This window comes from Rhinoderma darwinii, chromosome 10 (genome assembly GCF_050947455.1).
Source record: "Rhinoderma darwinii isolate aRhiDar2 chromosome 10, aRhiDar2.hap1, whole genome shotgun sequence".
Taxonomy (NCBI): Eukaryota; Metazoa; Chordata; class Amphibia; order Anura; family Rhinodermatidae; genus Rhinoderma; species Rhinoderma darwinii.
Window position 1 is genome coordinate 33,041,918 of NC_134696.1, and position 17,502 is coordinate 33,059,419.

At 41.0% G+C, this 17,502-nt stretch overlaps 1 protein-coding gene and 1 long non-coding RNA gene across 12 annotated transcripts in view; one reads left to right on the forward strand and one right to left on the reverse strand.

Annotated features, from left to right (window-relative positions):
- AGRN (agrin) overlaps positions 1-17,502 on the forward strand; it is a 380,231-nt gene that overhangs the window by 79,527 nt on the left and 283,202 nt on the right. The window lies entirely within an intron of this gene.
- On the reverse strand, positions 755-5,187 carry LOC142661956 (uncharacterized). The gene is made up of 2 exons (XR_012850847.1): positions 5,117-5,187; positions 755-1,062 (listed from the first exon to the last, which is right to left on the reverse strand). It is a non-coding gene; the product is annotated as an uncharacterized LOC142661956 (long non-coding RNA).

The window sequence follows — 17,502 nt, forward strand, 5'->3', positions numbered from 1 at the left end:
TACAGGGTAAGGGTATGTTCCCACGATTAACAAAATACGTCTGAAAATACGGAGCTGTTTTCAAGGGAAACCAGCTCCTGATTTTCTGACGTTTTTTTAGCAACTCGCGTTTTTCGCTGCGTTTTTTACGGCCGTTTTTGGAGCTGTTTTCAATAAAGTGTATGAGAAAACGGCTCCAAAAACGTCCCAAGAAGTGTCCTGCACTTCTTTTGACGAGCCGTCATTTTACGCACCGTATCAAATCTCATCCACTTGCTTGGTACTGTAATCCACTGTGCATCCGAAGGTAGAATATGGAACATTTCCTAACCATGTGGACTTACCCTAATAATGGCTTGTACCCTAAAAGATTGGGATAATGAAGGTTAGGGAAAAAATATTCTGAATAAACCCGAATGAACACAAGAACCTTGGTTGGATTCCATCTCATGACCTCAGCTTGGCACCCGTGCTACCCACTGGTCCAAAGTCTACAGTGCCACCTAAGAATGAGTGCTGTAAAATGGGAAGACAATGCTGTTGTCACTCACATCCTCCTTTGTTTGCCGTCAGCACTTGGTAATGCTGTGAGGATAAGGCAGTGGAATAAAACTGAACTTCCGTTCATCTCTTTTGAGTGAGGAGCACAATGTGGTCCATTGACACAAAATAACCGTAAACCAATAACAAAGTGCATGATTATAGACACATCTGTTTTTATAGGTCTAGCTAATTTTAATGGGTGGTCTTTAAAGAAAGGATCAATCCCCATAAAAATGTTTGATACATGCACAATTTAATGGTGTTTAGGGGTCTTTTGTACAGATGACTTCCATGACCTCTGGAACCTGCCACCAATTGGCACATTCAGTTTTTTTCTGCATCTCCACTTACAAGGACATTTATTGAAGCTCTGTGAAGATGAGGCTTTCGTCTTAGGTTACACCTTCCTTTTCATTATTAATAGTGGTTTTATCACTTCACGTCTTCTCGTGGATTTTCATATCCAGTCCTAAAGGCACATGTGAGACTGATTCATACCAAAAACATATATCATTGATGTCTGGTTTAAAATTTGAAAATCTGAAAAGGATATAATGCTTATATAAATAGCTTGTTTCAGTGGAGTGCCAGCAATATAGTTCAAACCTTTACTATAATACATTTAGTTAAAGCATTCTTTTTCAGTAGCGAGAAAGTGATAATTGATGGAAGTGCTAATGCACGCCATATGTATGTGTCTGCACCCCTCCATGTTACAGATGACTATTGCGTCAGTGACCATATATCAGAGAGGTTAGCATTGGTGCCTTCATGAACTTCGATTCCATTCTGACAATTAGGACCCCACATTTGTCCCATTGGACATTTTTGCCCTCCTTAATAGCGTCAAGATTTCCATTACTCACTAATTTTTATGTTGCATAACTTCAAAATGCTTCCCATGGAACGAGTGTTCCAGTGAATTAATATTATTATTATAATGAATAGCTGAATATGTGGAGAAAGTTACCACTGACGAATATTTTATGGTCATATTCAAATCCAAATGACGGCCTTCAGAGATGTAGGAGTAGACTCAGACCTCAAGCATTGGGCCATATGGTCCCATGTGATATGTGATGTCCAGCACATATAGGAGGAGCATTTTGGCCTAATATCTTGACGAACAAAGCTCTATGAACTCTAGATAAATGTGTGCGCAGAACCTGTACGGTGCCACAGAGTCCCACTTTATGTGCTGCCATTTGGTGCCTGCGAACTATGTTATAGAGGTATTGTATCTTAGAAGCAATGCTCCTCGCAGAAAATATCTGTTATATGGCTTTCTTTCTCAGATTCATCATGGATCAGTGAGAAAAAAACCTCCATATAAAATCAAAGACATACAGAGTTACAGTATGCCCCATAGACTTCTATGAATGTCATTTAATGTCCTGGTACAACTTAGTACATGTACAAAGCCGTAATATGGCCGTGCACATAGAAACCTTTTCTGTCTATACTCAGGTACATTATTCCAGGTCCCCACTGGTTGTTGTGTAATAATTTATCTTCATCAGACCTTATGTTATATATTGGTCACGTCTTCCTGTAATTACGGAATTCAGATTCATGCGGTGCATAAAAAGGGGCATAGATGCACATGCACCACTTTATAAATCACTTGTCAGATCGCACATGGAATATTGTGTGCAGCTTTGGACACCAGTGGATATGAACGACATAGTAGATAGTAAATGAAATGGGTAGATTACAGTACCCAGACAGATTATAAAAATTAGGGTTAAGTCTAGAAGACGGCTGAGGGGTGAACTAATAACTATGTAGAAATATATCAAAGGTCAATACAGAGATCTCTCTCATGATCTATTTATACCCAGGACTGTTACTATAACAAGGGGGAATCCTCTATGTCTAGAGGAAAGAAGGTTTCCACACAAACATTAGATTCTATAGAGGGATTCTTTACTGTAAGAGCAGTGGGACTATGGAACGCTCTGCCAGAGGAAGTTATCATGTGAATTCACTAAAAGAGTTCAAAAGAGGCCTGGATGTCTTTCTTGAGTGTTATAATATTACAACTTATGGTTACTAGATTACTGTAGATGGGTCGTTGATCCAGGGATTTATTCTGATTGCTATATTGGAGTCAGGAAGGAGTTTTTCCAAAAGATGAGTAAAATGGGCAAAACCTCATGGGGGTTTTGCCTTCCACTGGATCAACATTTCTGAATATTAGGCTGAAGTGTATAGACTTACGTCTTTTTTCGCCATTACAAACTATGATACTATGATTACAATTATCATTACTGAACTCCATTTAATGTGTCATGATAAATACGAACTGAATATTTTAAAGGTAGAAAAAGTTTTACTAGTGTACAAGAATTTACTGTATAAATCATCATCCCTTTGAAGACATTTGATGTTGAGACCAGAGCTATATATCAGCATCCTGCAGGGACGTACTGGGTCTGGGCTATTCTGGAGCTTAACAAATAACCAATATTAGGAGGAGCTTTAATTCCTATTCATTGGACAGGCTTTTATATGAGTTACTTTCAATAATAATGGTAGTTTACAAGGATGAAGGAAGCTTGTGTGCAAATGTAGTGCTGGACGTAGTGAAGGGTCCTATCGATGATTGGGGGCCTCTCACGCTATTCTTCAGGAATGCATTTTGGAGGATTCTTGCCATTCTTATACTGTCCATCAGACAATGACCATCCCAGGGTGCATTATGGATGGCACAGACCTTACAGAGTCTTTCTTTTTGACCTTGAGATAGCTTAGTCTTTGAGCCATAATGCACAAGCCATTCTGCTCCTAAAATGATTGTGGTGGGACAAAACGTGCTCTGTTGGGACGGTCTTAGTTATGCATGCAAGCGGACTTCAATCATGAGTAGGATGAAAGAGGGCAATGAGTTGGTGGGTGTGTGGAACCCCTCTAAAGTCTTCATTCATGTGGAGCTATGGAGGATAATTCGTCTTCATGCCTGGTTTTACATTGGGAACATTATGGCATTCTTTGCATTAGTTCATAAATTAAGATTAATTCATGCATGATGGGTGTAGGTTGGGAATATATAATGGCTCTGTGTAATATATTTTATGCATGATTAATAGCTCATACATAAAAGGATTCTGATAGATTCATAACATAATGAATTGTGGAATTGAACAGAAAATCAATTGGCGGAAACGTCTTTCAGGTTTTATATAATTTCTTCCGATGCAAAAACATATGGTAGATCTGGGAGGCTTTAGGCAAGATTTTGTGACATCGTTTTGGCTAAAGTATTTATTCAATAAAGTATCAACATCAACCACAATATGGCTCTTCGTATTTACAGTTGGGACAATATTATTGATTAACCAAGAGCGTACTTACTATAGAAACAGGCCAAGCGGCTGCTTATGGGCCCTGGGAGAAAGGGGGCCCAGGTCTACTTGGTCCCATCCACTTTGCTACTGAACCCATGCTGGAAATGTAATGTTGGAAAACATAGTGGTTGGGGAATTGGCACAAATATCATAAAAAGGGTGCAAGAAGCCTGAGTGGGGGACCTATTTAGACCAATGTATAACACTGAACAACTAGAACTAGTTGTTAGAACTATTAGATATTGGGTCGGTTCACTCCAGCAAGGACCACTTCAGGTACTTTGGCACCAGTAATATATATGGCACATGGTAGGTGAGGGAGCATGGTACAGATTACACCTTGGATAGAGATCTAACTACATTTATAGAAAATTAAAATAGGACATGATCCACATTGTGGCTGCTGACGCTTCTAGCAGGAAGAGAGGTTGAGCGGACGTGGTCAGTTATGTAGGATTAGTGCAATAGTCATTAGAAACCACACTAAAATAGTCACCTGTACTAATAAATGGAGGGGACATCCTTACCGAGCATTATTACCAGGCTGGGATTTCTACAACATGTATTGACATACTGCTTGTTAGGTGAAATATGCAACTAACTGATGCGCTGTCTGCTAATGATTGCAGCAAGATGTCGGCTTTCATATGCATTAGGTCATATAAATAAGTACATTAGTCGGCAGATATTGAATTTGAAAAGTTTCTGAATTCCTGGCTAAGTATATATTGGATGAATGGGTAGACAGTGAAGGCATGGCAGTGCAGAAGACATCTACTGACTTAGGATCCTTTCCCATATATCTGGCATAATTTCTCTCCGGCATGGCACAGAAACGCTAGAGGGAAACGGATGCCAGAGTTGATCCCATGCTTTCCTATGGGATCGTTTCTGTCATCCGTTGCATCCGCCTTAACGCGGGATGTCTACCCTCGCCGGAATGAAGACCGTTGCATGTAGTGTTTTTCTGTCTGGCTATGGACGCCGGAGCGGTGCGTAATTGTCATTGGTTGTATCACGCTAAAAACAACTGGCTGGACGCAAATGATATATATGTCAACCCACCCAAGTAAAGTGCGATCCATTACCGCTTTTCATGAATATCCTTTTTAATATCCACATCTATATAAGTGATCAGTATGGACGAAATATGGAGGATATATTAGTAGAGGCCTGTGCAGATTTATGGATATAGCCCATCCATAAAGCCCAAAAATATAAACAAATGGCATGTACAGTATATATACCTCGCTCTGCAGCCATAGCCCCCAAGTTCAGCTCTTGAGGACTGAGTTTTAACTCAATGGGGAGATTTATTCAAACTGGAGCAAAGAAAATGCAGAGAAGTTGCCCATAGCAACCAATCAGATTTCAGCTTATATTTTTGGTGGCCCTTTTGAAAATTAAAGAAGCAATCTAATTGGTCGCTATGGGCAACTTCTCCACTTTTTTCTTTTCACCAGTCTTGATAAATCTCCCACAACATGTATTAGTACTTTATACGTGTTTTGTTATTTGTGCCTTATTTATATCAAATCATAGAAACTCTTAGTTCATTTGACACAAACTTACGTGTCTGAGCGAGGTTAATTTTTCAGCTTGGGTTCTTCTATGGTTTCCAGCACAGCGATTTATCCTGATGGTTATGTCCATTGAATCTCACAAGGCGTGGCGTCCAAACATATATTTTCTCCCTCTGCAATCCACTTTAGACTCTCCCTCCATGACTCAATGAGACGACTGCAGAACGACCTTGGCAAACTGCGGCAGGAGAGAGCCTTCCACGGCTTCATTAGTTTAAGTGCGATCAATATTGTCAACTCGGCTTTTAGAACAGCTCATTTTATTAAGGAAATTTGCTGGTGTGTACTGTTCTTAGAGGAAATGTGTCTGAATTGAATGTGTAATTTGTAGAATATAGTAACACTGGCATAAATTATTTAATTTCTTATCACTTTATTTGATATGTATTATAAAGAGAATCCTTACCGAGGAGCAAATGACAAATTTAGTGCAGGAAAATTACAATCATTTGGCACCTGCATTACCTGGATTATCACATTTTCAGAATCATCATACCTATATAAATCTTCCATGTTGGGATCCGGCCGCCAATTGCATTTTGGGCCTTCAGTCTCTTTTATGTGTTCCTTCCTGCTTCTTAGAAGACTATGTTCACACAGTGCAGATATGCTGCAGATTTTGCATGCATTTTTTAAGCCAAAACCTGAATTGGATCCAGGAGGGAGACCTATAAGGCCTTTCTTTATCAATTTCTTCTGTTTAGGTTTCGTTTTTGGTTTTGACTTGAAAAATACATGCAAACTCTGCGGCAAATGTGAATAAGGCCTTGCATGCTTCTTCCAACTTTACCCTACACGGTTAGTCAAAAGTAAGAAAGCACCCAGATATCTGCCTATTGTAGGTTGGCATCATTAGACCTCATGAGATTGTCATTATTCATTAGACCAATTGATGTAGATATAATGTATTTCACAGGGTCTGTCATCAGCCCTTGGTAAGCCTGGGCAGATGCCAGGGCCCACGGAAATTTGGGTAAGGCTCCATGCACACGACCGTAGAATCCGTCCGTAACTGCGGACTGTAATTACGGTCCGCAATTACGGACCCATTCATTTCTGGCTATATTTACGGGAAGGTGTCCGGGCCGTAGAAAGCCTCCGCAAAAGATAGGACATGTCCTATCTTTTGCTTTTTATGGACCGTGCTTTTATGGACCGTACTTTGTATGGGAGCACAGGCTGAAAATGCAGATGGCTGTCCGCGGCCACCAGCGGCCGGCCGTGCCCGTAATTGCGGACCGTGATTAGGAGCATGGCTGTGTGAATGAGGCCTAAAGCACCACTTGACTTGTAAAGCCGAGAGCAGAGTAGACATGGGGTCCACTGTGACTCTGCTGTCCAGTACCCCGCATACACCTAGATCCAAGCCCTGTATGTCTCCATATGAAATGGGAGGCAAGCGCAGGTACAGAATTGGTGCCGTATTATGGATCCATACAACAAGGATCAAAACACTTTATCTTGGACTCTGATCGGTAAGATCTTGGGAGCACAGAAAAAACTTACCACCTCTTTGCTCTTGGAACGCACATATTTTAAACTCCTGTAATGGCTTTTATCTTTGTAGATGTCATCATTCCTAATGTTACTACGCACACCTATATACACACTTCGTGTTTCCACTGACACGAACCTGCACCCTCCTGTCTCTTCTGTAAACTGTTTACTTTGCAAGAGTCGGGGGCCACTGGTCATGTAAACAGGAGGGAGTCTGCATGCAATGGACACAGCTATTATACACTAAACATCTGCTCTTACATTTTATGGTCTTAACAAGATGCTTGAAATAGCGGGAATGCTTGTGTCCCGCCATGTTTTCTGTCTGTGATGAAGGTTACAAGTATACCAGATGTGCTCTGAACAGCTGTGGGCTTTGATTCTCGGTAATATTTCAGTTGTGTTTATGTGTTTTTTTTAGATATCCGTTTTTATAACTCGACTCCTTAAATGAAACAACATACATGAATCCTTATATACTCCGGAAAATAATCTATGCAGTCATCAATTGCCATTCATCATGCAGATTTACTAAATGATTTAACAAGTATATGGAAAAATCTTAAAGAAATTTTCTAAGTTCCTCCCTGTAACTTATTGCAGAGCATCCACATGGATTCATGTTTCTCAGACTGTAGTCTACTGTCCAATTTGCGGAGTAATAGCAGATCTGCCACATACTATGGGAATTCTTCTGTTTCTGAGAGGAGCAATTGAATTTATAACCTGATATTAAAGAATTGCTATTTGTGGATCTATATCTACTGGTTAAAGAGGACATCTCTGCTCTCCTGACATCTGTTTTCAACTCTACCATGTGCCGTTCCTCTCTTGTTCCTCCTAGAAATGTATGAATACATTGACAACTGGATGATAACAGCTGGGGGTGTGTCCCTACACAGACTGACAATGTCCAATCAGTGCTGACACAGTGACACTGTGTAGGGACACGCCCCTTTGACAAGGGCAATGGTATCGCCCACTTGTTAATTTATTCATAGACTTCTAGGAGGAATAACTAAGGAACCACACAATGCAGAATTCTAAGAAAATATCCAGCGGAAATTTTATATTATGGGGAATACAAGTGTTTACTACAATAGACATGTCATGTCTTTTACTGAGTAGGGACATTAGACATATGTTAGTGGATACCGATGATCCAGGATCTACCCACACTTATGACTGTTGGGGTCACCAGGCCCTAGGTCAATGGGAACTTTCAGTGAATTTTTTCTGTGACTATTCTCAGTAATATTTGCCAATATCGTGCAGATTTTTTAGCGCTTTTTATAAGATTTGGGATCGTGGATTGTAAATTCCTAGCAAAATCTAAATATATAGCTGGATTACTAGGGCTCCCTTACAGTATGCATGAGCCCTATGGCTATAATACCGGCCTAAATATATTTTCTTGGATATTACAGTAAATCTATTGGTTTGCTTCTATATAACATTAGAGATACTTTTTTATGTGCCATAAGTTACACCTTTAAGTGAAGACGGGTATGTCATTCCTGATCTACACGGCTCACAGAGACATTATTTTCTGTGGCGAAGCTTCTTCCATTGAATTCCCATTGGGGCAGACAAGCACTCAGTCAGTCCCTTGGTGTACATGACATGAACAGTTAACCCAGTTTCTCTAGGCAAGGCTGCTAGTATCCCTCTTGTTTTCACGGCTGGCTGGCGTTGAGGTACGCTGTACAATGTCTGAAACACTACCTGCTTCTTCTGGAAGGTTTATGTTCTGGTCTTATCTCTGTTGGTTAATTTATGCTGCACTTACAGGGATACGGCGTGTCCTCAGGAAAACTCATAAATCCTGCTTTATTAACTGCAATGAGGTCCACATACAGGGCCGGTATACAAACAAATATACACGCCAACACTATTTCCAACACCTCCTTCTAATGTTTTATCACTTTGTCGGATATGATTTATAATTTATGTTTTTTGATTTATTTTATATTTCCAAAACCCCGACTCCCAACAGCTAAGAGCAACTACACCCATAGATTATTTGCAACCAGCATCTAGATAGAAAAGGTGTATCACCGCTAAGTGACTTGAGCAGGGTTCTGAAATTTTGAACCATACCGTTTTTTTGGCAAATCAATGATTTTTTTCTTGTACATTTCGTAGGATCTCCTCTACCCTAGTCTGCATGTAGAAAGGAAAGTTACTGCTGCACTGACCCTATATTGAGATTGGGTGTGACCTTTTTGGCCCATGGCTGTTCCCTTGTTTTAAAGGGGTTTTCCACGTTCTGACAACTGATGACCTATCCATCAGATAGGTCATCAGTATATGATCGGTGCGGGTCCGACACCCGGACCCCGCACCGATCAGCTGCTGTGGCTGCCTCCGGGCATCGGACGATATTGCCGGAAGCAGATGGTTCTGTTCAAAGAATAGCGGCTGAGTTGCAGTACTGTAGTTCTGCTCCTATTCAAGTTCAGTGGTCAGAGCCATCTGTTTCTACTGCATACCCATCAAAGCATCCGGTGCTCAGAGGCAGCAGGATCAGCTGATCGGTGCAGGGTCCGGGTATCGGACCTGCACCAATCATATACTGATGACTTATCCGGTGGATAGGTCATCAGTTGTCAGAACGGGAAAAAAACCCTTTAAGATACTCGAGCATAGGTAAACATTGTACAGCGCAGAGCAAAATACATCGATGCATTACAGTCCAACCCACCTGTTGAAAAGGGCCACACTAGACAAAAACTTTAAGGGACATAAACCATATTTTATGTAATTACAGTTTAGCATGGGCCATATTTCCAAAAACGGCACATGCCGATTGAAGAATACTGCGCTGGTTGTACCTGACATAGTTTACTGTTAGGTTTTTATAAAGCAAAGTGGCAGAAAACATTTCTAAATCAGTCATACACAGTGAAAGCTGTCAAATACAAAAATGTTGTAGGTGTGGGGAAAAAAAATTGGGGGACTTGTTGAATTTGGCTTTCATCATTATTACAATTTTTTGATGCAACAATGTCAGGAAAATTGATGGAATTGGATAAATATATAAAAATACCCAATAGTGTAGGTCAATGTTACTGTATGGGTCTCAATAGGCTGTGATAGTCATGTAATGCCCCCTGCCATGCACTGACGCTCAACAGAAGTCATCAACCATCTTGTGATGAAAATCATGCAATGTGTTTTTAAATTTAAGTGGAAATTCTCAATTAAAGGGATTGTGCAGGATACAAAAATGACTGCTCTCTTCCAAAAACAGTGCCATACCTGTCCACAGGTTGTATGTGGTACTGCAGCTCAGCGCCATTCACATTAATAAATCTGAGCTGCAATACCAGACACAACCCATGGCCAGGTCTAGCGCTTGTTTGGAAGAAACCACCATGTTTTTCTTATCCTGGACAATTCCTTTAACTTGTTTATCTAGATGACATACTTTTTCATTTCCACCTATAGAAATGCTCTCATAGTAAAATCCTGATGCCCCAAGTTTTATTTAAAAACACAAATGCTGAAGAATACATTCACATAGGTGGCCAAACCATGTGTCCTCCTCAACAAGCAGTGAGTAAATGTAGGTCATGTGGTGTTTTTTAAAGGGATCATTGAACCCTAAGAAGATTGCAAGGTCCCTTCACACAGGGCATCAGGGCGACATAAGGAGAATGCTCAGTAGCGCATGGACGCATTCTGCCGTATATTTACTTTCTTGTGGTCGCGGAGCATTCACCGGCTGTTGCTCTGAGTGACCATAGGAATGGCAATTGTGATTTTCATAAAGATGAACGTTTCCCCATTTAGTCCTTGTTCACACAGTGCAGATTTGCTACAGATTTTGAATGTCTTTTTTTTTAAGCCAGAACCTGAATTGGATCCAGGAGAGCAGATCTATATGGAATTGCTTTATATATTTCTTCTGTTTATTATTCTGTTACTGATTTTGGCTTAAAAAATACATAGAAAATCTGCACTATGTGAACAAGGTTTTATGTTCAAGACTGTAGGAATGGAGCAATGCTTATCTGGTGGTGTGAGATATAAAGATGTAAGGGGAATAAGGACTGGCTTGTAGCCATTGCGTACAAATGTCTTCTTACTGACACTCTGGACTATCTAAGGCTGTCTGATACCTGCCCTGTATCTTTTAATAGTACACTTTGTTTGCCAACGTATGTATCATGTTACTTTTCTGCTGCTTTGGGCTTGGGCAATGTTGAACATTTCTTTGATGATATTATCCCTGTAAACATAATAGTGCAAGCAGAAATATTTGTGATGTTCATTCCGCACCAGTGCTTCAGAAGAATTCAATAAATCCACAACCATAAGCTTGGAGTATTGGCTTGGACATTGAGACGGGGCACTTAGAAGATCTGGGAAACTATACAGGACACTTGCTGTCCAACTGATAAACGATCTCAGACTTATGACTAGATGTCGTGGCCAATCGTATGCTCAATAAAGAGTTTTTTTCAGGACAAGATCTTGTCCCAAATTGTATGTTTAACCAGAGCTTCCCAACCAAGAAAGTTGACACTTCGAGTTTGTAGGTGCCAAGTCCATAACTTCAGTAGAAACACAGCACACAGCAGTGCTCCAAAGTATGGAATTTAAAGGGTAACTAAACGTTCAACAAACTTCTGAAATGTCATAGTGACATGTCAGAAGTTTTGATTGGTGGGTGTCCGAGCACTGAGACCCCCACCAATCGCTAGAACGAAGTGACAGAAGCGCTCGTGTGAGCACTCAGCCGCATTGTTTCTGTTCAGCTTTTTCCAGAAAGCCGATGTAGCGGAGTACGAAAATTGTGGTGCAGATTTTCGGGCGGAAATCTCCACTGCGGAAACATTGCGGGTAAAAAAAAAAGTTAACGCTTAGCCCCCGAGCAGCTCGGCCTCCTGGAACGATGCTGCAGCAGTCACATGAGATGAAACGTCATTCCAAGAGGCCGGCCTGGACGGAGAACAGAGAAATGTGTCGCTATGACAACACCGTGGTCGTAACGATTAATTTTTTTATTTTAAACCAAAAAAAGTTTCCTTTTTTCTGATTTTCACTTTTTGTGGCTGAATTGCAGCTTTTTCGCAGCAAAAACTGCAACATTTGCTGTTTGTTGCAGGTTTTATCTCCCCATTGAATTCAATAGGTAAAAACCACAACAAAAGGGCAGCGATTCCGCAGCACAAATTGACATGCTGCGTATTAAAAAAACGCACCACAGGTCAATTTATGAACGGTTCCTTGGCTGTTTTTTTCCGCAACGTGTGGATGTTCAAATCTCATCGACTCTGCTGCTACTGTATTATGCTGCAGATTTTCCGTAATGAAATCCATAGAGGAAATTCTGCAGTATTTACTCCGACAGCCCTTCACCCACCAACCCCCCCCCCCCCCGCAGTCAGATCGGGGAGTGATGACAGTTGTTATGGCAGCCCAGGGGCCTATTGAAGGCCCCCAGGACCGCCTTCACTCAGACTCTGCTAAGCGCTGCCTGTGGCAGGGCTCAACAGATGCTTGTAAAAATGATGATATACTGCAATACGTTAGTAATGCAGTATATTGTACCAGCGATCTAACGATCACTGGTTCAAGTCCCCTAGGGAGGCTAATAAAGTGTGTAAAAAAAAATATTAAAAGTTAAAAAAAAAAAAAGCTTTTGCCATTTCCCCCTAAAGTAATGTCAAAAATAAAAAAAGTAAACAAAATTGGTATCGCTGCATCAGTAAAAGTCTGAACTATTACAATACAGCGTTATTTAATGCGCACGGTGAACGCCGTAAAACATAAAAAATGTAAACCGACAAAATCGCTGTTTTTTGGTCACCTTAGCTCTAAACAAAAATGTAATAACAGGTGATGAAAAAGATCTATGTACCAAAAAATTGAACCAATAAAAACTACAGCTCGTCCTGCAAAAAATAAGCCCTCACACGGCTCAATCGGTGAAAAAATTAAAAGTTATGGCTCTCAGAATGTGGCGACACAAAACATTTTTTTTTTAACAAAAGTTTATCAATAAAAGTAGTAAAATATAAAAAAAAACTGTTTTCAGTTTTCCAGTACATTATATGGAACTATAAATGGTCTCAAAAGAAACTAGCGTCGTACATAACTATGATGCTAGGAGCCCGGCTCCCTGCATTGTGTTCGGTCCGGGACTTGCAGCCGAAATACGTTCCGTCCTTTACGGACGTAACGTGCTCGTGTGAATCCAGCCTTAGGTTTTGGTGCACTTAGGTGAAGCGTGGGTTTCCCTCTTTATGACACAGTTCACGAGCTCTCTGAAGACACCATGAATTCCAACGTCTGTTTTACAAAGTGCTGCGTATGCTGCTGACATTCATTGGCCTTCATGTGCTGTAATAAAGTGTTTTTTATCACTTTGGTAGCAGACAGAAGACTCGAGGAACTGAAAAAAAATTGAATCGTGTTAGATAGTAATATATTATACGCATTATTTAAGAATTAGGTGCTATCAAGATTATGAAGTGAAATAATGGAATTCTATGGTGCTGTTAAATCTGCTAATTTGGTGTCATATACAGAAGTTATAGAATAGGATTAGGCCGGCAGGTGCACAAATGCCGATCGGAGGAAATGATTTTAGCACCCCCTAGTGGATATTGCCCCTTGCCATAGCAATGAATTCCCTTTTCTTTCTTTTTGAAATTTTGTCCCAACTATGAAGGATGTTTTTGGGTTTGTATAATCTACCATTTATATCGCCACTTCTTGACCAAAGTACTCTTTGTGAGAAAAGTAACCCCCCCCTCCTCTGCTGACCGTATCACCCCCCGACCTCGCAGCACGCCCTCTTGCCCCATTACTTCTCATCTTTACAGCCATGTTCTACTTTTGTTCTTTGTTGAATGTCGTAATGCACTTGAACCAAAGGGAATCATTTATCAAGAAAAATCCCTCTGAGAGGAAGTTGGAGCCTTTTATTTTCCGCCCACATACTACTGATTCACTACAGTGATGCTATTTAGTTTACAGGGATTCTATCTTGCACTTTAAAATGAAACATATTACCAGGCGTAAGTCCAAATTCCCACACTTTAATATTTAGAGGCTATCCCTCACCAAACTATTAGGGCAGTAATTAACACAGATAGCCGAGCCCCCCCCCTGGGGGGGCCCCTTGCTCTCCAGGACCTCAGCATTGAGCACCTCCCTTATGTCCCTTTAAGGGTACGTAAAGCTGTGCAGCGTATCCACCTTGAACAGCACAGGTAATGCCGTCCGAAATCCCGCACCACTCTGTGGTGCGTTTTTTCGGGTGTAAATTCCGCTGTGAAAATGATCTCACATGCTTACACCTTCCCTCCTCTGACGTCCGCTCCAGCCTCCCTGGATGATGTTGCAGGCCATGTGGCCGCTGCATCCTGTGATTGGCTGCAGCTGTCACATGGCCTGCAACGTCATCCCAGGAGGCCGGACTGGAGAAGAAGCAGTACTGGACTGGGTAAATATATTATCTTTTTTTTTTTTTTTACTTGCGATTTTTGCGGCAGAATCCATGTGATTTAGCTGCAAATATCGCAACACACACACACACCTTTGTTGCGGGTTTAAGCACCCCATTGAATTCAATGGGAAAACCTGCAACAGAAGAGCTGCGATTCCGGAGCATTATTTGACATGTTTGAAGAAACCGCATCGCTGGTAAATCTTTGTGCGTTTTTTTCTGTGGCATTTTTCCCGCTCTTTGGGGATGAGATTTGTTGAAATCTCACCCACACTGCTGCTACTGTAATACGCTGCGAATTTCCTGCATTAATCAGTTGCGGAAAATCCGTACCCTAAAGGGTTCCTAAACTTTCAAAAAACTTTTGACTTGTCATAGTGACATGACAGAAGTTTTTCTCGGTGGGGGTCCAAGCACTGAGACATCCACTGATCGCTAAAACAAAGCGTCAGCAGTACTCGGGTGAGCACTGTGCTGCTTCGTTTCTCTTGGAAAGCCGAGCAAGTGGTGTACGTGCTCAAAAGAAAGTCTATGAAGCAGCTCGGCCCTCACCAACTTCTGCTGCTTCATTTTGAAGATCGGTGGATGTTTCGGTGCTCGGACCCTCACCAATCAAAACTTCTTACATGTCAGAAATTTTTTGAAAGTTTAGTTGCTCTTTAATCATGAGTCATGAAGTTTCTTAGCCTGTAGGAGGATATTTTTAAGCTGGTAGTGGGCAACCTTACCTACTTGGCCCCTATGTGGTTGCACAAAGCTTATGTCCACCCCTGTATCAGAGAACTTGCAAAGTTCTACAAGATTTGAGAAAACATAAATGGCCAAAATTATGAAAATTTGTGGGCAAATACCTTCTCTTAAGGGTGAACATATCATGTAAGCAATTGATGCAGCTGTTGTGTGGCCCCTGGTGGTGGAGGACCCAGGCTAGGTTGACACCGTCCCTTTTTCTAATCAGCAATCATGATAGTGTGGAATTGGCCCAAAAAGCGGGCCCAATTTAACCTTTGCTATGCCCCATCTTCTCTGAAACCGGGCAAAAAGGAGAAGTCCTATAACAAGGATATTAAGAGTTAGAAGGTTGATGACAGCATTGTTTCATTTTCTATAACACAATGCATCCAATCGTAATTTTAAGAATGTAAACGTAATTATTTTTATTTCATTTACTTCACTAGATAACATATTATACGTGATCCTCATCCTCCGTCTACAGCTACACACATCCACTTTTTGTTTCTTAGTCCATAATAAATCTGTCACTTTGCCTTACAGATGGATGTCTACAACCCATTTGCCATTCACCGCAGCCATAATTTATTCTAATTTGGGACAATTGGGCCCGAGGGAAGCTTCTTCTTTTTTTTTTTTTAAACTTCTTTGTCAGATTTGGTGAAATAAAACCTCTGTTTCCCAAAACTCCCTATTTGTCAGCGATTGCAAACCTCTATCTGTGTCCCACATTAATTAATGTCAGTAAAGAGATGTAATGAAATCTAGGATTCAATTAGCAAGTCAAATGCCCATTAGAATGAAATCCATAGGAAACCGGGCTTCATTAGCTTGAGTGCTTATTTCTTGCAGCAAATTACTTCTGAAGTGAACACGATGCGTCTTTCTTACCGGAGCCTTAAAGGAAGAGCCACGTAGCGGGCTTTTCTGTCTCGGTGTTTCATCCATCCTCTGGGGATCAGAAAACGACAGGATCGTGAGAGTCTTTTCATTGAAGATTCTGCTTGCACTTAAATCACATTCTGCATTTTGTTGCTTCTGTTCCCGTAATCTTACGCAACACACAAATCTTGAAAATCCACTTTTCCCAGATTTACTATCATTAGCAGGAAGATCCAGCTGCACAGAGCTCTATTACAGAGCTCCAGTGTAGGGCCTCATTTACACATTGTAGATTTGGTCAGTATTTTGAAGCCAAAATCAGGAATAGATGCAAAAAAGAGAAATATAAATCTTTCCATAATATTTCCCCTGATACTGATGCAAAATACTGACCAAATCAGGAATGTGTGAATGAGGCCTAGCTGTTCTTGTCCCCACCAACAGCAGAAAAATTGAAAGGGGTTGTTTGGGATTAGAAGAAAGAGTTTACTCTTCCAGAAACAGCACCTCTCTTGTCCATGGGCTGTGTCTGGTGTTGCAGTTCAGCCTTATTCACTTGCATAGGAATGAGTTGCAATACCAGACTCAACCCATGGACAAAAATGGCGCTGTTTTACCTGCAGCAAAATGCGCCCAAAAACTGGCAATTTGACAGCTGCGCCAAACATAGTGCTGGCTCGGTTGTTGGCCGTATCGCGGTTGGGTCACTGCTGCTCCATGTGGACTTACCCTTAATGTCTGATCATTGGAGGTCTGACCATTAGGACCCTAACCAATGCCTGTAATTAAGGGTTCCTTCAGTATTTTTCTGACTGTGTCAGGAACAGCTTGAAGTGATCTATAAACAGACCATAAATCCTACCTGGACAATCCATTATTGACAGAATTTATATTGCCTGGTGCATTCTGGATAAAACGAGTTTCCAAAAGGAAACATAAAACTTTAAGGAGGCCATACATGAATTGTCTCACAGATACCTATGGTAATTGTCCCATTTCAGGATCCTCTCTGCCCTCCTATGAGAAAACGGAGAAATTCCAACAAGTTGGAAGATCTCACACAACGGCTTCTGATTGTTGGATACAACCATACTTGGCCTTATTTTTACACTATTGCACCATGAAGGGCCAGTATTATATTGTAGGGCTGCAATGTGTTTCACCTTTATCGAAGTTCAGATTTCCTATAAAAGGGGTTTCCCAAGATTTTATGTTATCCCCTAACCACTGGATGGGTGTTACAATGCTGATCGGTGGGAGTCCGACCGCTGCGGTCCCGTTCCTCTGAATAAATAAAGCGGCAGGTCGAACATGTGCCCTGCTGCTCTATTCATTCTCAATGGCTGCCGGAGATAACCTGTGCTGATCTTCAGTAATGAACATCACCTAGAAATGAAGCACAAACCTCATCATTACTATGATGTCCTATTATCTATAAGACATAAGGGTCCTTTGACACTGGTCAATTTGGCCCATA